Source organism: Malaya genurostris, chromosome 2 (genome assembly GCF_030247185.1).
Source record: "Malaya genurostris strain Urasoe2022 chromosome 2, Malgen_1.1, whole genome shotgun sequence".
NCBI classification, from domain to species: Eukaryota; Metazoa; Arthropoda; class Insecta; order Diptera; family Culicidae; genus Malaya; species Malaya genurostris.
In genome coordinates, this window is record NC_080571.1 from 290,054,757 (window position 1) to 290,063,257 (window position 8,501).

The following is an 8,501-nucleotide window of genomic DNA, read 5'->3' on the forward strand; positions in this document are numbered from 1 at the left end:
GACTGCATTCTTCGGCAAGATTGTAGATAAACTTATATCGAGCAGTTTTGCTGAGGACACCATAGTAGTATCTGCAACGGTTTTAGTGTTACAGCTATTTCTAAAGAACAACTTAGGGTGTTCCTCAAAAAATCAGATTTTTTGCTCTAGCATTTATATTTTTCTAGTTCAAAAACAGGTTATTTTTAAACTGCTATATCTAACATTGAGGCAAACTAAAAAAATCCGTTTCTTGTATTTGACAGAAAATATTTTCGAGCATGTTTATAAAAAAAGGCGGAGGAGATATTTTTTATTTTTTTAAATTATGTTCTAACATTGAGTTTTTCCATTGAAAAATATTCGTATCATGTAAGTCATTTATTAGCTATATATATGAAAATAAGGTATTTTTGTCTTCTTAAGTGTCAAATTAATTCAAGTGCATATTCGGGAAGAAATCGTTCTGCATTCTTCGGGGAATGCAGAATGGTGTCGCTTTTGTAAAATCTCTAAGGCCTCTCTGTGGTTGGAGGTTTTATCAACCGTGCATTTTGGCACCTGCAGATCGTTCAGCATCCTTTCGGGGATGCAGGACGATTCATTACTTTATGTTTTGTGCTGTTTTCCCACCTCACGCAATTCCCAATTCCCTTCCATGTTCCTTTTATTCTTTCCTTCCCATCGGGAAGTTGATGAGAAGCTACGGCAAGGCACAAATCTTCAAATAACTAGGGGAACATGCCACTTGAGCCAATTAGTTCTGATAACATAGGTGCAGAGTTTCATTCAGTAAAAAGCATTCAAACGAAGAGGTTGTTTTTCGAGACGAAGACAACTGAAAGCTGCAAATAGATTGGTTGGTTGTTGTTAATAGCAAAGGCTGCTGCAAAGCCAATATTCGGGGCGATTCCAGTTCCAATGGTACCTGAAATAGTGGAACTCACTTCACTTAGAAAGATGGCCTAACCGATTTGAGAACTGTTTCATTTTGTAGATTACACTAGTTCATGCACTAGCTTTCATGTTTTTCAAAAATCAAACAAAACTGTTTGAAGAATACATTGTTTATATGAGAATAAGAGAGATATGATTACACCACTAGGTGGATAAAAACAAGTTTTACTTCATTTCGTGTGATTTTTTGTGCTAAATTAAAAATTCTACTTTTTCTGAATTGTTTACTAATAGAAAATTCAAATAATTTTCGAATTCTATACATTCCGAAATAATTCTAAGTTTGTGATATTTAAATTTTAATATTCTATCGATTATAATTTATGTCGTTTAGGATAGCGGAAAATTTAAGATATATGTTTTTGTTCTTAATTGCTTGTAAGCAAAAATCAAGCAATAATTTTTTTTAAATTGTAGTTGGTTTCTTTTGCCATGGGTTAGTATATGAAATTCATATATTTTTACGTTCTATTTCTTATTGTACAAAGCCATTGAAATAATTTAAAATTTTTGTGTTGTCACAAAATTTATTTTATTAATGAAAAACAAATCCTACGTCTTTTTGAAACAGATGAAATCAAAACGGATTCCAATATTTTCACTTAGATTTGCAGTAACGTTGGAACGCAATATATATCAGAAATTTTGAAATTTCTGATATTCTACCGATTTTTTGAGATTTTACGGAAAACCTAAAACAAAAAACCTAATTTTAGTAGTTATCAATTCCGTTTGGGTTGTGCATAAAAATTGGTTAGATCTTTTCTCCAATACAAAAAACATAATTATTTTTATAGTTTAGGTATATTTACCAAAATTTTTAGATTTTCAGTGAAATCCAAGTTTCAGTTTTTTTGTAAATTTTGTTCATAATGAATTTCCAACGAAAATAATAAAAAAATATATGTCATAAAATTTCAAAGTTTTGATTTGTTTTTTTTTTTTTGCAAAATTTTCCCAATAATAGAAATTCTCTGTATTTGTACCAAATTTCTTGAGCTTCTTTTAACGGATATATAATTTTGGTCATCAATACATTGTTTCAGGTAATGATTCCAATATTTTGAATCAAAAAAATGTACATGTCATCGCTTTAATTTTTGAGTTATATACAAACATGTGAAAAAGAAATGAAAAATTCATATATATTTATAAATTCATCGATTTCTTTTGATTGTGCAGGAATGGTAGTTGAGCGAAAATTGTAGCTGGTATCACTAGCAATCGAATGATGTGTAAAAATATATAGGTATTTACGATCATTGTAAAAAGTCTCATCTTTTCTTAGGTCATCTATCTACAGTTTTCATTATAACTTTGGGTAGACAACCCTATTTTTAGTTTTTTTTTCAGTGCATTTTACTTGTGGAAGTAGTACCTTTCCAATGGTGAACAAATTTTGAAGATCGGTTGACTAACAACAAAGTTATGACTCGGTAAAGTTGAAGTATTCAATATTTTCTATGCGACGTTTATGCCAAAGGAAAGAAAATTGGAAAGCAGATAGGGCATATTGGACGCGTGAAAAAAACTTGGAACGGTAAAAATCAAATTTTCATTGGTTTTCCTTTACCAATCGTCTGCTACAAAGTTTTGGAATCATTCTACGAACTTCACAAAATTCGAGGGTGTGAAATTTTTTGAGATTCGTTGAAAAACAGCTAAGCTATGACAGCTCAAAGTTACCATTCCAACTTTTTTTGAGGCTTGGTATTTGGAGTGTTAAGATTTGTAGTATTAAGAAGGACCATTCGGTTTTAAAAGATTGCGTATGTATTTTATTCTCTCTGTGGCGCTTAACAAGCCCCGAAATTGACATGCCGGCCTCGACAATTTATGCGAGCTTTCGTTATCGCGCTTCCTTTCCTTATCGGCCTTTGCCGCGTCGTGTTATTGAGACATGTTCAAGCTTTCATCAATATTTTACAAAGATAAAACTAAACGATTGGCAACATATCTTTTTTAAGTTGTCTCATGAAAGATTTCCGATATGAAACTGTCATAATGTTATTTGGGATTGATTTCTAGTCCCAAAAGGTGTCATATTGTGAAATTTTCCCCCATATTAAACACCGCTCGGAGCATTTTTTTAACTCAAAGCAACTGAATCTCAGTGAAAGAAACTATCAAACGGGACTGTACGGGACTCATTTCATTAATCCAAATGAGAATGTATTTGCAGCTGTAAATAAATGGTAAAGCACGAAACACTTATATCAAACAGTACAAATTTTGACTTTTACCAATAAAATTCGGCACTCTCGAAAATACTGAAGTATTGTTATCATCGTCGAAACTGTTTTGTCAGATTCGGATCAGCTTTCGATTCTTCATCAAACCAGCTTATTTTAGAATCTCCCAAACCGATATAAATCTCCTCACTGACCGGAAACAAATTTTCAAGCGGAGCCGTTATGTGTTGCAAGTCTGATGCCGTGGATTTATTAAGCGACTTCCACACATCTTCCGGCTCAGTAGTCACAGGCATTTAAAAATATTCAGCATCGTCGGAATATTTGTCTGATATCTCCCAAGTAATATCGGCGTTATATTGTTCTGAATCAGTAGAAGTGGAAGTAAAACTTTCCAACATGTCTACAGATTCATCTCCATTGTCGATTTTTATTTGTTTCGGAAACTTCTGATCACCAATTTAGCATCCAGTGTTTTTTTTTGTTTCAATTATAGAGGTTTTAACATCTTAAGGTCATTCGCCTCTTCTGACCAGAAAATCTTTCTGGTCCTATGTGCGGGGTTGGGAATCTAACCCAGGTGGGCTGCGTGATAGGCTTCGACTATCCCATCACGCTATACCCGTCCCACATCCAGTGTTGGAAGAACAATGAGTAACTTAAAACGAGAATTTTGGGAAAATTGAAAAAATTCTTCAAATCAAATAATGAAACTATCAGGTGTACAACTTTGCTTCCGCCGTTTTCCAATAGGTGGCTGTACCGGCTGAGGCTGGTTAAAATACATAGATGATAATGCCTTTAAAGTGAGTGTGTACAGTGCCTAACGAATTGTCATCGCCGTTTCAGTGACAGTGACAGTTGTTCTTGTATTCGTATTATTAAAACCGGGTGAAACCATCACAGGAGATCGCTACCGAACGCAACTGATGCGCCTTAGTCGCACGCTTAAAGAAAAGCGGCCACAGTATCAAGAGCGACATGGCAAAGTCATCCTCCAACACGACAACGGCCTCACGTCGCAAAAAGGCCAAAAAGGTAAGCACTTTTTCGCAATAAAGCTTTAAATTTTAGAAAAAACGGCGGAAGCAAAGTTGTACACCTAATATGATAAAATTTTATTCTAATAATCTCTTTCATACTTTGTGATATTTTTGGTAGAAATTTTGAGATCAAAAGTAACAAAAAAGCAAGCTAGCTCCACTGCTTCGTCTTAAGCCCCACCAGACGACGCCAAATGTGGTGGAATGTGCATAAACGTGATGGTGTTCCAAGTAACAATTCGAATGCCTTATGGTTTTGATTATAATTTATAGAAGTTTTGTGATTGATTTTTCAATCACTACCTGTTTTATGACAACTATAATAAGTGTCTCTTTTAACCAGTTATATCATTGTTTTCAAAGCTTCTATAAAACCCTTTACCTACACTAACAACAGAACTAAAAATAAAACAATTTGTACTAGAATAAAACCATGCAAACACTCTTAATATTGCTTTCAAACATTTTCTTTAAAACATTATTGTCAGTTAAATTCTTCCATAAATCTAGTTTTGTGTGTGTGCGTGTTCATTGGATGACAATTTCACTCAGAGCAAATTTGAGGGTTCTAAAGTACATTTATGACACATTAGTTGTAGGCTATTTGATTTATTGCTTTTTAGGTTAAGTGTAATTTGCATTAAAGGAAATTTCATGGCCGCCATTATGATGTTCTATACCATAGCATTTATTAACATCAAAGAAACTTCGAAATGCAAAAACGAGGAAGTATGATGGACTTTCATGATTCGTTTTCAGAATGTATGCACAAGTTTTAACGCCACGAAATAGTTTTATACAAAAATGACGATGAATCACGAAAAATAATTTTCATAAATCATGAAGAATATCGCAAAAACCACATTTATTTCAAGGTGATTAGTTATAACTCTTTTTTTTATCCGTACATTCACGATAAAAATAAAAGCGCATGAAGTTTTTACGTTCGGAAACAGTCTCAAAACAGTAAAAAATCTAATATATTCTTACTGATTGCATTCAAAGTAGACATGACACACACATTGTCAAGAAAAATATTATCAAAACGTCAGTTTTTTCAAAGCGGAATTCATTCCATCCAAATAAATTTAATGTTGATCGTAAAGCTGGTTTCAAAATTTTCTTGAATTTGGAGTTTTAAAGCAGGTTTATGCTGATTCTTCATTTTGATTTATAAACCTTATGAAGAATGGTCCACTTGGCAGGAACATACTCTTATAGAGGTTTTCAGTAGGCTTTCGTGGAGTTTAAAGTTTTATTGCAAGATTTATTATGTAACATTGAAGACAGCTACAAGTATTTATTGATATTAAAAATGTTACTTGGGTATGTGCATTGATTAAAACCAAAAATTTAATTTCTTAAAATGTGAAGTCTTAAGATGAAAGCCATACGGTTTTTATCTGAAGAAGTGTGTGTGGTGAAAGCGTTAACGAAATTGGTGAGCTTCTGAGCCAGTTTTCGCTTTCGAACAATGAAATTTAATAAAAAGTCGAACATAATTATGAAGAGACATGAAAATTAAAAATGTATCATGTATTGTGAGCGGAGTTTTAGTGAATAGTTTGCATAGAAATTGAACAAAAGTGTGAATTAAAGCAAAAATAAACACAAAGAAATATACATGTATGTGTAAGTCGGGAGTTCATTTTATTTTGATGGTTTGTAGAACCTTAAACACTGTTCGGAATATTTTTTTCGAACGCGATGCAGCAAAATGATAGCTAACGTTCGTTTCGCGCAAATTTCGCATAGAGAAATGTGCACAAAGCTAATCAAATTACTCTAGATTTGTACTAAACTGATAATTTTTACCTTCGATTTGCAAAGAAGCAATCTTAATAGCTCTTTTGATAACATTTATAGCCATGAAAACGGCTGATTTTGTATAATGTTCCCCATCGTTGTCCACTTTTCGTTTTCTTTTTTCTCCAATGCAAACGACAACAACCATGTTGCAATCACTTTTGTTTGAAGCGAAACTCACACTCCAAATATCCAACAGCAGATATGGTCACAGAAGAACTAGTTGTTATTTCTGTGTTTAGGCTTGAGGAACGGAACCTCATATTCGCCATTGACTGAAGCACTAGTTTAATAATGCCGGGTGTTTTTCCACTGTCTTGGCGTAGATGGCAGCCTGCGCACTCGATGTGTCTCCGTGCATGGATTGTCATAGACTGAAGCTAGCAAACTTTGCCAAGATGGAGTTAAACCCCTAAGGTTTCTTTTTCCAACAAAAAATAGAAAAAAAATCAGGCCCAAATTTGAATTTTTTTTTGTTAGTTTATTATTTTTTTCATTATATTAACATTAAAGGTTGTTTTATGGTCGCTTATATGAAAGCTAAGAAAAAGACGAACATTTCATGTCTTGGACGAATTTTTGTATCTTCATTAGATTTTACAGTATAGGCTGTTGAAAAAAGGCTCTTTTTCGAAAACGCGAAATTTCAAAAAATCATATCTCGAAAATTTCACGTACCAAAAATAAAAAAATACGTGCCGAATATTTATACTATATTGATTTATACTGCTTGCAACAATAATTGCTGGAAGAAAACAACTTCTTAAACCATTACCATTCGAAGAAGTTCGTCGAAATAAGCAAATTTGTAAGTGATAATTTCATTATTTTTTTTCTCGGAGATGACTTAACTGATTTCTACACAGACTACAGACTCACATGAACAGTCCTATGTTCCCATATAAGGTTTCTGGTTAAGGTCCCATGAAAACTGTTTATTTTTTAATCAGATCCGACTTTTGGTTCAGGAGATACAGGGTGATAAATTTCACATAAATTTAACGGGTTTATCGAGTTCACGGCTTTTAAGAGTTGATGACCGAATAACTGGCTGACTTCGGCTACACTGATTTCCGAATTCATTTTCCAAAAGTATCGGAAATAGTGTAACTAAAAGAAGGCCAAAACGAATTTAATAAACAAAAATTGGTGAATTTTATCCGACCACGACTTCCAATTTTGAAATTATAGGGGGATGAGTTTTTAAAATTCAAACCGTCATAGAAGATGACGAACCAAAAAAAAAATTTTTAAAAGTTGGGCTCAAAACAATTTCGATTTGTTCATCATACTAATTCATGGACATACGAACTATTTTATGGTAATACTGGTCTCTGAATACCGTTTCTGGAAGTACCATAAATAATGACAAAAACTTTAAAAAGGAGCTTACTTCTACATCTCAAGGAATGCTTAATCGATTGTCACACGTTTCGATTAAAAGAAATAATTTTAAGGTTTCACACAATTTATATCTTCGATTCGTCTTGAAGTTCGAAAGTTACAAGTGATTTAAATGTTAAACTGTCATTTAAAACAACGGCTATTGAAATAATTTCATGAAAACTAAAAAATTAGAGGGTTGTATTCAAGACACGACCGAGCACAATAGCATTAAAAATGGAACGTTTCTAGGGTCTTCATAAATAATACAAAAATAAAGATGATAATGATGATGATACACTAAACTAAAAACTTATTCAATTGACTAATTACAAACTTGCTCTAGTTTAAGCGCTTAGATTGTTAGCGAATGATAAAATTGACAATTAGATTCTTTCTTGATAATTGATTCTATTCAATTTTGATCCCTTTCCACAAATTTTTACATTGTTAAGTTTTTAAATAACGTCCTTTAACTAGAAGTTAATTATGATGAATTCATAGTTACTTGAAAGCTCAATTTTAGATATAAACAACCTAAATATTTAAACCTGAACAAATTAAACTATTTTATTTTACGATAATCATTTTCGAGAAACGTACAAACTTATTAATTTTATAAACAGTTAGTCGATCCAAGAGAAAATTTTATTTTTGTGTTAACGAAAAATGTTGTACCAATAAACTCAGTAATAGTGTAATTTTATTAATCCTTCTTCAAAATCGTCGATAATATTCGGAAAGTGTCGGTAAATAATATGGCAACAATACGAGGAAGAAAACATGTGATACAGTCCGCATAAAATATTTAGTTACTTACATTGATTCTCGCTTTGGCATATTAGGAATATACGGAATGGATACGCAACAAAATTACGAAATTTTGTTCATATTGTAACTTGATGTTATTAACACATAAATGAACATTGTCATAGTTACAACGCGTGTAGCGATCAGACGCTTATTGTTTCGAAGCAAATAATAATTGAATTGAAACTGGCGGTAAACCAAATTCTACGAGGGTTCCTATTCAAACGATACATGTAAAATCGCAGGTAAACTTATCTCGAGTTTATCTTTGATACTATACGATATTCCATCTAAATGTACTGTGTATGTGAGCCTGTGAAACTCATTTATA